A 12,964-nucleotide genomic window follows, 5' to 3' on the forward strand; every position below is an offset into this window, starting at 1 on the left:
ATTATATATACTGTATATATTAGTCTAAAGTCTAATGAATTATTCCAAGATCGAGCAATTAAATAAACTTGCGAATTTATACGGATACGATTAAACCTACGATTTGGGGAGGTGTGCAATTAACAGTGCGTAATACAGAAATTCTTGCCACAGCGGGATGGAAATGGAAAATGTGCCGGGGCATAAATGGTGGTGCGTTTGCGTTAGTGATTTATGCGCACGCAACCCGCGACTAGTTAAAATTGTTAAAATGTATTTTCTTCGAAGTATTATAATTCTGCCAAAAACTGTTTGCTTTACAAAAGACAATTTGAATCATCTTAACCTATATTTGATCAGTGAGAATAAACAAAAACATCAAACATTTAACACAATTATTTTTAAGTAATTACTCGAAGCACACAATGCTGTTTATATAATATGTATATAATATTTTATATTCCATAAATTCGATGTGTTTTGATATTTTAAATTATTCAATTATAAACTTATTTTTCAATTATTAAAGCCTCCAACGACTAAGGTTATTAGCTTACATATAAACAGAATATCCATTGCATCGGGATATTATAACTATAACGATACTTGTTATTATATAACATAATATTATAGTTGTATACACAATGTGTATAATGTGATTATACAATAACTAAAGCAAAACCAATAAAGAAATATTAAAGCAACAATATTCGACACAAAATTAAAAATATTAATAATTATTATTATAACTTTTCAATTGATATAATAATATGTAAAATAAATAAAGAATCGATTTTACATAATATTTATGCAAAATAATGCCTAATGCACTCGCATGGATTTAAACAAGTGATATATTGAATAAAAAGTAAACATATGATATCAAATAAAGGCGATTTTAATAATCAAAATATTGATAGTTTCAAATTTTTTTTTTTTATATATATATTCTATGTTGAATAAAACAAATATAGTACAAATGTATAATGCTTTTGGATTTACGATATTCGGGTGTTTGTGTTTGACAGTAAAATTATTTATTTATTTAAAAAAAAAAAATTAGAAAAACAAGTGAGAACTACGTTAGTCACCAAAAGTGTTAACAAACAAACAGGTAAAGGTCCGCTGCTAATTATGAATAAAATATAAATTGTAAGCACAAACAAAAAATAACCTTATTGATTGTTTTTTCTTCAAATATTATATTTAATATAGTTATTACAATAAAAGGAAAATAACAAAAAAATAAATAAAAAAATAAAAATTACCATTATTAGAAACGCCGGATAATATTTCTCTTTTAGCGACGCTAAAAACTGTTTATTTATGGTTTCACATCCGAGTGCTTTTCGTCGACATTCCCGCTAGTGTTTATCAAATAAATATTGGAATGACGAGCTGTCGATTGGATTGGAAAACGCATTTCATACGCTTTTGCATCACTGTGAGTACTCAGTATTTCATTGTTTATATAGGAGGAGAGGACGCATTTATTATTATAACTTTTTTTTTTTTACATGCATAGGGTGTCAGAGAAAATCTGTAAACGAAATATATGCGAAAATAAATCCCTCTAAACTGAATTAAATAAACACATCGGGGCGAAACAAATCATATTATTTCTATATGATGTCATATTTTTATTTTCTATCATGTCACGAGCATTTTCATTGAAAAAAGTTAAATGAAAGTTGAAACCCTTTTTTCAGGCCGATTATATTAGTGTAGAAATTGTATTGTTATGAATTACGATTTAACAAATCACACTCAAGACGCGTCGAGTGAGTGGTATGATTATTGTTACATGTATTTACATATAATTTTAGACTCAATTTAAAATAGATATTACTTTATGTGTGATAATATTTATTAATGTGAAATACGATATTTAAAAAAAAAAAATTCTAAATCCAAACTAAATCGTTTAAACTTAAATTTGATGTTTATCTTTTTACAAGTAATAACCAAGGCGATAACACTAATAACAAAAGGTAAAGATACATATTATTCAATGCGTACGGATCTAATTAGTAGATGTAGAGGAGGTACCCATTACACCGTATGGCGTGTAATATAATGTACCTAAACTGGCCAAACTACCATCATATAATATTTCTATATCAAATCGACAAATCGACAAATCCGCCTGCATAGCATTTTTATTTATTTCATTTGTCGTTTAAAGACACGGCTAATTGGATCAATTATAACGAATGGTAGTAGATCGTAATAACCAAAAATATCGTAATGACATTTTCCATTAATATATCGTATACCGTGTAAACAAGTCGCTAGCCTTAGGGACGATTTCCCAAGGGCCGTACGGTGTGTTTTGCAATCTACACGTTGTGTAAAGGAATGAGCGAGGGGATGAAAAAAAATAAAATATAAGACATTGTTGATTTTGTTAACGATATGTATACAATATACATGCTGTACACCCGCAGACGTTTCTTTGGGACATTGTACATACGCACCCGCCTCGGCATACGCCAAGCCAATTCTTTGTGTCGTTAGTCAACTGACGTAAAAGTTAATTTTATTATCGTATGGAATTACAGACACGACATATTATAATACGCCGAGTTGAATTCGGCCCGTCTACGGGTCATATTATTAAAATCGTGAGACGTCGATAGATCGTACGATAAATTATTATTAATCCCGTAGCGCTATGCGCCTGCACGGCCAAATCAATAGCGAATATCATCGTTTCATAGTATACATTGTCATAAGTCTGTACAGAAGTTTTAATACTTATCGTTTAAATATTATTATGTTTTTCGACAATACTTTAAAATGTTAATAAATATTCAAGTACACAACTTGTACATATCATGTAATAAAAACTGAGAATGATATACATACATGTTGTACAAATCAAATGTTCAGTATCGGGCGGGCCACTTATGTTTTTAACATAAGTGATCTAAAATTATTATTACTAACCGTTTCAAAAATATTTATTCTTACATTTTCATGTATATCCTAATGGCCCATAAAATTGTAATAATAATGCGTACCTACCTATGTACAATGACTAACAAGCACAAGACGCATAAGAATAATATGCCACGACTATACCACGGATCGTCAAACGGGATTTTCGGTTTTTTTTTCTTACGTTAAATGGGTATATTATATTATAATATATGTTTTTTAGTATCAAAGGCTATGGGACCGGGGATTTCATATTACGTTTACACAGACGGCTACGGACGATAAATTCGGTGTATTTGCCTTTTCGTCTTCAATTTATAACGCACGGTCTTTGAAAGAGCGTACGTCATGTCCGTTTCGTATTCCTCCGTTCCCCGACTATAACATTACCAATTCAGATTTGAAATTGCCATCGATATTTTTTTTCTACGGAAAAGGAGGTATAGCATCCGTCTCGAATATAGTCGACTCGGCGGAGACCGATGCGTATAGACCAGTCATTCAATAATAAGTAAGCTGTCTCGCATGATGTATACCGAGCTGAAATTTTAAATATATATATTATATATTTATTTAACGATGTACTTATGATCCTATTATGCATTTTAACATAAAATATTGTTCAGATGGTATTTTTATATGCCATGGTTCTTTTGTGAGGGCTCCGGGGTCCCACAGGTTGTTGAGCGAGAGAAAAGAAAATCCCAGAAATAATCGTTCTCTTTTCAATATTATTGTACTCTGGTTTCTAAAAATATGTTTTCAAGTGTTCCCGTACAAATAAAACCAATAAGAGACTTAGAAGAGGAAAAAGAGGGTTACGGAAAAAGGCAGAGTAAAAATCCAAACGAATAATAAAATTTGATATTAAGTACTTTAGTAGGTAGGAGTGTAGGTTGTAAGGTAACACTTGTCAATAACATTTTTCTAAAGGTCCACGCTACATCTGTCTACATTCTACTACCTGTGTTATTTTATACCATAGAGGAATCTGTATAGAATTCAATTGATTTCAAATTACCTATTTATCAAACACGTAACAACTGTAATTGTTGAGCTATTAAAATTCAGTGAACGATCGTATTGTAACTATTCGGGTATAGTTAAGAACAATACCAATTGTTAAAATTATAAATAAATCCATAAAATAGTTTTAGTAAAATCCATATTATTCTATAAATAATAATAAGGTATTCCTACACAATTTTTATTTTTTTTAAACTGTTTTTTCTTATTTTAGATATAATAACTTTCATTTCATGTTGTAAAAAAAAGGTCGGTGTATAAAATATAAAAAATAATAAAAGTATTTTGTTTTTATTACTATCGAATATTATATTATACTGTTTACGAAAAATTAAATTAAATAGTACCGCCGTACATCATTATTTAGTTATCTTGATATTTTAATATCTTCTATAAGCTTAGCCAATGACTTAATTTTTGTGCGGCAGGGAGACAAGTTACCATCCTCCCTTACGGAATAGGTACATATAGCCACGGTGAAAATCGTTAAACTTTCTAAAAAAAAAAATGCAATACGTCATATAGAATAAGATAAATACGTTATTTTCCTCAAAGTGTGTTTAAATACGTATACTGTGATTACGATGTCTTAGAATTGAATTTGCAAGTGATTTATGAACTAATTTTATATGAATTTTACGACAAATTAATTATTACCGGACGAAAATATTTGTTTTATATTTATTTAGTAGGTATACAACTTCTGACTTCATAGAATTAAAACTGTTACGTGTGTACTATTATTCAGATAATATTATATTAGAGCACTTATAATATTATTCGTTTTGTTTTTAAACACGTTTCTTATAATCTCATATTATAAATATATAATATAATAAATTATTATTAGCCGTTATCTAATTGATATTAAAATCAAATAAACATACCGCGTCTGTAGTGTTTTGTCTCACGAAAAACGTTTACGTCTGAAACATAATATCGATAAGACGATAATTTATTACTCGTATACCACGTGACATTAATCCATCTTGACTGTACGTCTATTTGTGCACCCATCACACGATGTTCAAACGACATTAATTGTTATAGTTGTACACGAAGTACGTAGATGTAAAATGTCTTTGACAAAAAATACAAACATCGGAATAGGTTATAATTTATAAATTTATTATTATAATTCATAAAAATATCATTATGTTCTTTTCGCGAGCACAGTATTTATAGTAAGGCATTGACATTATTTTTTACCGTGAACCGTCGATCTTCCTAAATGCTGTCATATACCTCCTAATATTATAAAATAAATATTATATTTTATATCGATGCAATATTATCGTATTTTATTATATTATCATACTCGATATAACACGCAGACCGCGACGCCACACCCGCACGGCCGCACGGTATTTATATTAACAAACACTAAAAAACGATTTGAGATACACACAATAATACTTACATTTATATAATATGTAAATCGTGTAATAAATTATTGCCGGCACGTACGTAATGGACGTTGCGCGAGCTATGGGTAAAAGTAAAAAATACATCACTTTACAGGAAACGAAAAAACTTTCTTACTTCACTATTTTAGTATTGACTGTAGTAATGGATTATGAATGTACCTATATATATATACATTGTAGCTGTATTATGATAAAAAAAATAATTCAACAATTATTTACATTTTGGCATTGATAATTACGGTTGTCTATGTGTAATAATGGAAAAACTGCCACGACCATGATTGTTTTGCCTTTAAAATGATGAATATTTGTTTAAATAATTATTTTATATTTATTTTAATATTTTTAAAAATAATTTTCAGTTTATTAACATTATATGAGAAATAATACATTAGGCATAACTTTTATGGTACATCAATAAGTATCACATTTACATACATGGTTAATATGTTATTATAGTATGGTATTCGTTAATTCAATAAAGTAACATACGATTACAGACCCATAAAAATATAAAATAATACTCTTTTGAAAATAATAATGTATTGTCCATAAATTTACTACTGAACGACAGAACGAAAATATATATATATAGAGATAAAAAAAAAATGAAATGGCGAGGATTTGAGAAAAATGTATTATATATTAGAATTGTCGATTTCTGTATAATAAACATCGAAAAAAAATATTTTGTAAAAATTGCAAAAAGGCTCCGGGGAGATTCGAACTCCCGATCTCCTGTTTACTAGACAGGCGCTTTAACCAACTAAGCCACGGCGCCGATATACTCACCCGGAGAAATATAAGGTATAAAAACTAAGCGACTTACCTTATCGCTCTACTCTAAAATACAATGATGTATAGTGTGTATGTGAGCTAGGGAATATTATACAAGGAATATTATACCCCCACTACTTTTAACATATGTTATGTTATGTATATACATTATTGTGTAATTAGAAGTAAGAACATTTACATTATAATCAATTTTATTTTTTCTGCGCATAATATATAAATGTCTTGATTGTCCAATTGTTCTTATTTGATCATTTATTTTTATAACCTTATCTAATAACTAGTAAACTATATTTTTTATAAATAGTTATATTATTATTACATTATAACACCTTTTTAAAAGAACACCTAAATACTTAAATACTTACACCATTGGTACAATTACAATAACATACGAATATACGATACTTATTAGACATTACTACAATACTACATTAGTATGTGTATGAATGATGTAAACGTAACAGCTTCGAATCAATCTGATTACTTCAAAAATGCCATTACGTTTAATAAAATATAATAAATTTTAATATATTATTATTCCTCTTATACTCTTTGAATTAATTTAAAAAACTAAAATCGTTTGATGAGAATAATCGTAATTTTATGAATGAATAACATATAATAATAAACAAAAAACAAAATACATCATTAGAAATTAAAGCTTATTGTATTCATTGATCCACTTAGAACATAAAACAACGAAATTAGTTTGTTGATCATTATTATAATTACAATTAATATGTATTGTTTAAAAAAAAAATTGTTTTTGATCATAAAATATTTTATTATTTTACTTATTTTACATATTAATAGCTATAGAAACTAAAAAAAATATTTTATCAATAATTATTTCAATCTTAAAAATAAGATTATTATAATAAATAATTTTGATAACAAAATAATTGTTTTGGACAAAAAAAAACAATATTAATAATTGCATTATTGATATTTTGACAGTTTAATACTGAATAATATAATCATAATATATTATACATAATTGTATAATAATCGAAAAATTGCCATGGCCATGAACGTTTTGCCTATAAAATGAATACTTATTTTAATAAATTATTTTATTTATTGTTATACATTTAATTATAAACTATAATTTTTATTTTTATCAAAGTAACTAGTATAGAATATTACCTATTAAAATCAAAAATTAAAAAATCAATTTTATTAATATATTATATGTAAAATATATTGGGTAGCTTTTTACAATACGTCAATAAGTATGAATTTATGATGTATGCTAATTGCTAATATACTATTATAGCCATTATCGTATTCAATAAAGTGACATATTACGATTACGGTCTAATAAAAATATAAAATAATACTGTTTGGGAAATAATGTATATTGTGTGTAAGTAACTTATATAAATATACAACAAAAATACGTATATATAGATCGACCATCGACATAAAAAAAAAAAAAAAAAATGGTGAAGATTTGAGAAAAAATGTATTATATATTAAAACTGTCATTCACTGTATAATAAACATCGAAAAAAATGTCTTTTAAATATATTCCGGGTCAAAAGGCTCCGGGGAGATTCGAACTCCCGATCTCCTGTTTACTAGACAGGCGCTTTAACCAACTAAGCCACGGCGCCACCACGTGAGCTTAGCCGTATTCAGGCGGTCAAAAAAAATAAAATAATAATAATAATATCTCCGTACGAGAAGTCTAGGACTGCTGGCTCAGGCCGGTCGGAGAAGAGTCTCTCTCGGTACGAGATGTCTAGGGCGGCGGACTTAGGTCGGCCCTAGAAGACATCGTCACGCAGCTGCTGTATATATCCTATCACTGTATATTGTAAGGGGTTAACGCTGGGCACGTCCCGTGTATCGCCGTTTAAAGTTGCATTTTCCCTGTTCGCCCTCTTGGGCCGTGTTCTATAATATATTATACCGGGTGTCCCGCGAGGATTTACCCATTGCGATATCTCCTGAAATAATAGAGATATTACAATTCTGGTTTGTAAGAATCACAGGGACAAGAAAAACAAATATTTCATGTTTAAATTTATTATAATGTTTTGATAAAAAAGTTAAAAAATATATTTTTTTATTTAATTATTTTCAAAAATAATTGAAGATATCCATTTTGTAGGGTTCATTTTTCTGTAAATATTGACGTTTCAACATTTTAATTTCATTAATCTCCTGATTTTTAATAATTTTTCTAGTTTCGAGAAAAACTGAGAATTACATTGAAAGCGTTCGCCGGTCAACGAGGGCCACATGTTTGATACATTGATACCACTATTCGCAGTATTTTTCGAAACTAGAAAAAATATTAAAAACCAGGAGATTAACGAAATTAAAATGTTGAAACGTCAATATTTTCAGAAAAATGAACTCTACAAAATGGCTATCTTCAATTATTTTGAAAATAATTAAATAAAAAAATATATTTTTTAACTTTTTTACTAAAACAATAAAATAAATTAAAATATGAAATATTTGTAGTTCTTGTCCCTGTGAATTTCATTAAAAAAATCAAAATTATGATATCTCCATTATTTCAGGAGATATTGCAACGGGTAAATCCTCACGGGGCACCTGTACATACCAGCTTGCTGAAGAAGGTAGTTCCCGTATATATCGTATGCTTACCATTCATTCAATAAACAATGATGCATGGGTGCTAAGCAATGTGAAAACAGTTCGGCTCCCATATAGTGATTTACAAAGGAAAAAAAAAAGGTAGTCAAAAATAAGGCTCTTTACATCACATTATATTTGGCACTGGTACAGTACTAAATTCGGGCTCCTCTTAAATAACAAAACATTTTTTGACATGAATATAACTTAAATAGTTAAATATTAGTTTTATGTATAGGAGTAGGTATAATTAAAAATAAAATATAAAGAAATGGATAAGAAGGTATCCTTTAAAAATTGATAACATGTGTATATTATATACATAAACATACTAAAAATGTTTTCCGTAAAAAATTTAAAAAATATTGCAAAAAGGCTCCGGGGAGATTCGAACTCCCGATCTCCTGTTTACTAGACAGGCGCTTTAACCAACTAAGCCACGGCGCCACCACGTGTGCTCAGTCGTTTTCAGGTAGTCAAAAATAAGGCCTCCCACATCACACGTTTGGCCCTGGTACAAAATTAAATTCGGGCTTCTCTTAATTACCAATACATTTTTTGACATGAATATCACTTAAATATTAGTTTTATATATAGGAGTAAGTATAAATAAAAAATAAAATATCGAAAAATTTATAGAGGTATCCCTTAAAAATTGAAAACATGACGTGTTTTATTACCTATATTATAATATACGAGAAACACACTAAAAATGTACTTACGTAAAAAATTAAAATCTTGAAAAAAAAAAGTTGTTAAACATATTTTAGGTAAAAATAAAATAGTGTGACTATTATAAGTATCTATGGTATGTATGTATAATTCTGGTAAACTTATAAATTATTGTCTATGATAAATAATTACATTTTAACCCTCGGACTATTAGTTCTGAATTATTTAGATTTTACAACCTATAATCTACCATATGCATTGCTTTATGATAATAAATGTTTTTATTTATGTGACTAAATGGTTTGTTATTAAATTGAATTTAAGTTGTTAAATTAAAATTAGAAGTGGAAAAATTTAGAAATATGAATTAAGTAACAAAGGAACCCATAAAACAAATTTCAGGTTTAGCTATATTATTTATTTCAGTGTGCAGGGATAAAAAATGTATAGGTTAGGTTCGGTTAAGTACTATTAAGGTGCTTTATACCCATAAATTTACTTACCAAATACCACTGGTATCCATAATATAATATAAATTCATTAAAAGTACCTACACATAGTTCTTCAAAAATAGTAATAATATTGTGATGTTTTCATACTAATATAGGTGACATATTAAATAAATTAAACAAAAATTTTTCAGTTGTTTTTGTCACCACTTAACTACCCCCCCCCCTTATCCACCAACAAAAAAAAAATTTCCACGTTGCCCGGTAATGATTTGAATGGCCTGCAAAAATTTTGGCACCAACAATAAAAAAGTTGAACTTATTGTGCTTAATAATATTAAAACGGTTTCCGTCCTGGTAAATCAGCCATAATTGGTATAGTATAATTTTTACAACAATTGTTTCGAAACAGGTTATCACTGTTATCAGGTTGATGTTATTACTACCGATTTTAATAAAGCTTTTGATTTACAGACAATCAAATAATAATTATAATTATATTAATATAATTATGCTAATACGCTATTTTAGCCATCATCGTATTCAATAAAGTGATATACGATTAAGGACTCATAAAAATATAATATATTATAACTATTTAGTATTTATAGTGAAATAATGTATATTATGCGTAAGTTAGGTACTTCTAAAAATGTACCACTAAACCATATACAACAAAAATACGTAAATAGATCAACACAAAAAAATAAATGGTGAGGATTTAAGAAAAAATGTATTATATTAATATATTAAAACTGTACTGTATAATAAACACCGAAAAAAAATGATTGTAAAAATTGCAAAAAGGCTCCGGGGAGATTCGAACTCCCGATCTCCTGTTTACTAGACAGGCGCTTTAACCAACTAAGCCACGGCGCCACCACGTGAGCTCAGACGTATTCGGGTAGTGATAATATTATAAATCCGAGTAACCTCAATAATAACTACAATGTTGTTGTAAAAGTAAGTATTGACTTATTGTTTTTATAAGAAAATACTTATGTTTATAAATTTGTAATTCTATTTAACTTAAAATTCCAAACACATCAATATTTATTAGGTATATACCATAGCTAGCCTGTATAGCTGGTGATGGTGTAGTGCCAGTAGTAGTGTTCTAACTTACATAATATAGTAGTCACAATGTATATTTTTATATTTTAGTAAATACATTTCGTGTAGAATAGTTACGCTTATAAAATTAAATTGCAAAATTATTAAGTAGGTACCACGTCTACGTACATACAAAGCTTTAATTTTGTTACTGTACTGTCTGTACTTAGCGTACCTAATTATCGAAAACATCACTAACAATAATAAAAATCGTTATATAAAGACAAAAGTACAATAGTACAAATGTAGTATAATGTAAATCGTAATCTGTACTATTTTCAATGATAATAATACTCTTTTCTTTGAATAGGACCTAGGTACCTATATAATAACTACATTAATACATTATGTCCGTAGCTTGTAATTATTACGCATATTAATTATTCAAAATGTGCTGCATACTCGATCGCGTTTACGAACCAATTATTTAAGATTAAATATATATATCAACATTAAAGTGAGCCGTAGTAAATAATAAAATAATCTCGATTTTAATAGTAAACGATAAAACGTAATTTTAAGTTGAAATCTATAAAATACATTTTTATATAATTTTGTAATGCGAATAATAAATACTAACAAACCGGTTAATTATTGTGCAGATATGTAAGTACATTGTACTTACAGTTATATAGTTTCAGCCGAATTGCTGAAATCTAAGTAGTTGTGCTATATCAACTACATGAATATGGTTACTAGCTTATTTTAAATTATTATTTATTATTATTTAATATTTATACATTAGATAAATAGATTACCTGCTATATACACACTGATTTTTTTGAAATAAGAAATTCAATTAGGTATTGAATATATTAAATTATTAAATAATAATTAAATTCACGGTTGCAAAGATTCTAATAATAAATTGCTTCTTTAAAATTTTCCGGTACGTGAAAAATGCATCTACAAAATTATAAAATGTGATAATATTTGCTTGACTGCAAACTGCAGACCACTATCCGTTACACAATGAGTATAATGGAGGTTTCATCTTGGTCATCTGCAGGTAACCGTCAAGAGAACCTCGAGTGATAAATTCTAAGCTTATTGTGTAGGTTTTCATTACGGGTTATGCCATAGACATAGTTTAAGCTATTGAGGTTTGGTCAGAGATTAACGGAATGTAATCAGTATTTCATAGATTAAGAGTACACCATGACCATACCCATCCGTTATTTATACAGGCAATTTTAATGATATTTTGAGAAAAATTAAAACTTTTATATTTTAATAGTAATTCAAAATATTTTAAAAGTGGTCCCTTGTCGGTAACAACAATAGCGGTTGCGTAATAACGAGATTATACGGAAAAACGGTGTCGCGTGGGACAAACTTATACAACTATCCATGACAAAATACATTTTTGTATTTTGTCATGCAACTATCTATACCTTCTTTATTTACAGTAGATTTATCTCATTTTTATATTAAATAGTAAAAGAAAACTGTACCTATTGTAGCGTTTTTATTTTTTGACGTCAATACTTGATAATGTTTAATAAACCAAAAAAGAAATCTGTATGAAATAATGATTTTTTTTTGAGTTACCAAAAAAATAAAATAAAAACACTATGTCATACATACATTGTTTATATAATATGTATGGTAAAAATTAGGTAGGTATAATGCTAATTCGAATAATGTTTCCGTAAATGTATTGCATGCGAAATCATTGTCATGGATAGTGGTGCTGTGGCGTCACATTAAGTCTTAATAACAGTAAAGTTAGCTAAAGTCTGTATTTATCTATGCAATATATATTATTATTATTTACTATCGAATATAATAATGAAAATGATGGTTACTGATATTTTATGCATAGAAAAAAATATTGAAAATATCTTATGCATTAAATTGATTTAGATAATAGGAACATAAAATCTAACAAATGAAGATATTGACAGATGAGAGCATTTTTAAAATATTGTGTATTATAATATATTATTA

At 27.9% G+C, this 12,964-nt stretch overlaps 1 protein-coding gene and 4 non-coding genes across 6 annotated transcripts in view; all 5 read right to left on the minus strand.

Moving 5' to 3' along the window:
* Nucleotides 1-12,964, minus strand: part of LOC113547789 (discoidin domain-containing receptor 2-like) — a 211,092-nt gene that overhangs the window by 138,353 nt on the left and 59,775 nt on the right. The gene's annotated exons all lie outside the window — the stretch shown is intronic.
* Trnat-agu lies at nt 6,080-6,153 on the minus strand. Its single transcript has one exon. It is a non-coding gene; the product is annotated as a tRNA-Thr (tRNA).
* On the minus strand, nt 7,713-7,786 carry Trnat-agu. Its single transcript has one exon. It is a non-coding gene; the product is annotated as a tRNA-Thr (tRNA).
* On the minus strand, nt 9,154-9,227 carry Trnat-agu. The gene has a single exon. It is a non-coding gene; the product is annotated as a tRNA-Thr (tRNA).
* On the minus strand, nt 10,707-10,780 carry Trnat-agu. The gene has a single exon. It is a non-coding gene; the product is annotated as a tRNA-Thr (tRNA).

Source organism: Rhopalosiphum maidis, chromosome 1 (assembly GCF_003676215.2).
Source record: "Rhopalosiphum maidis isolate BTI-1 chromosome 1, ASM367621v3, whole genome shotgun sequence".
Taxonomy (NCBI): Eukaryota; Metazoa; Arthropoda; class Insecta; order Hemiptera; family Aphididae; genus Rhopalosiphum; species Rhopalosiphum maidis.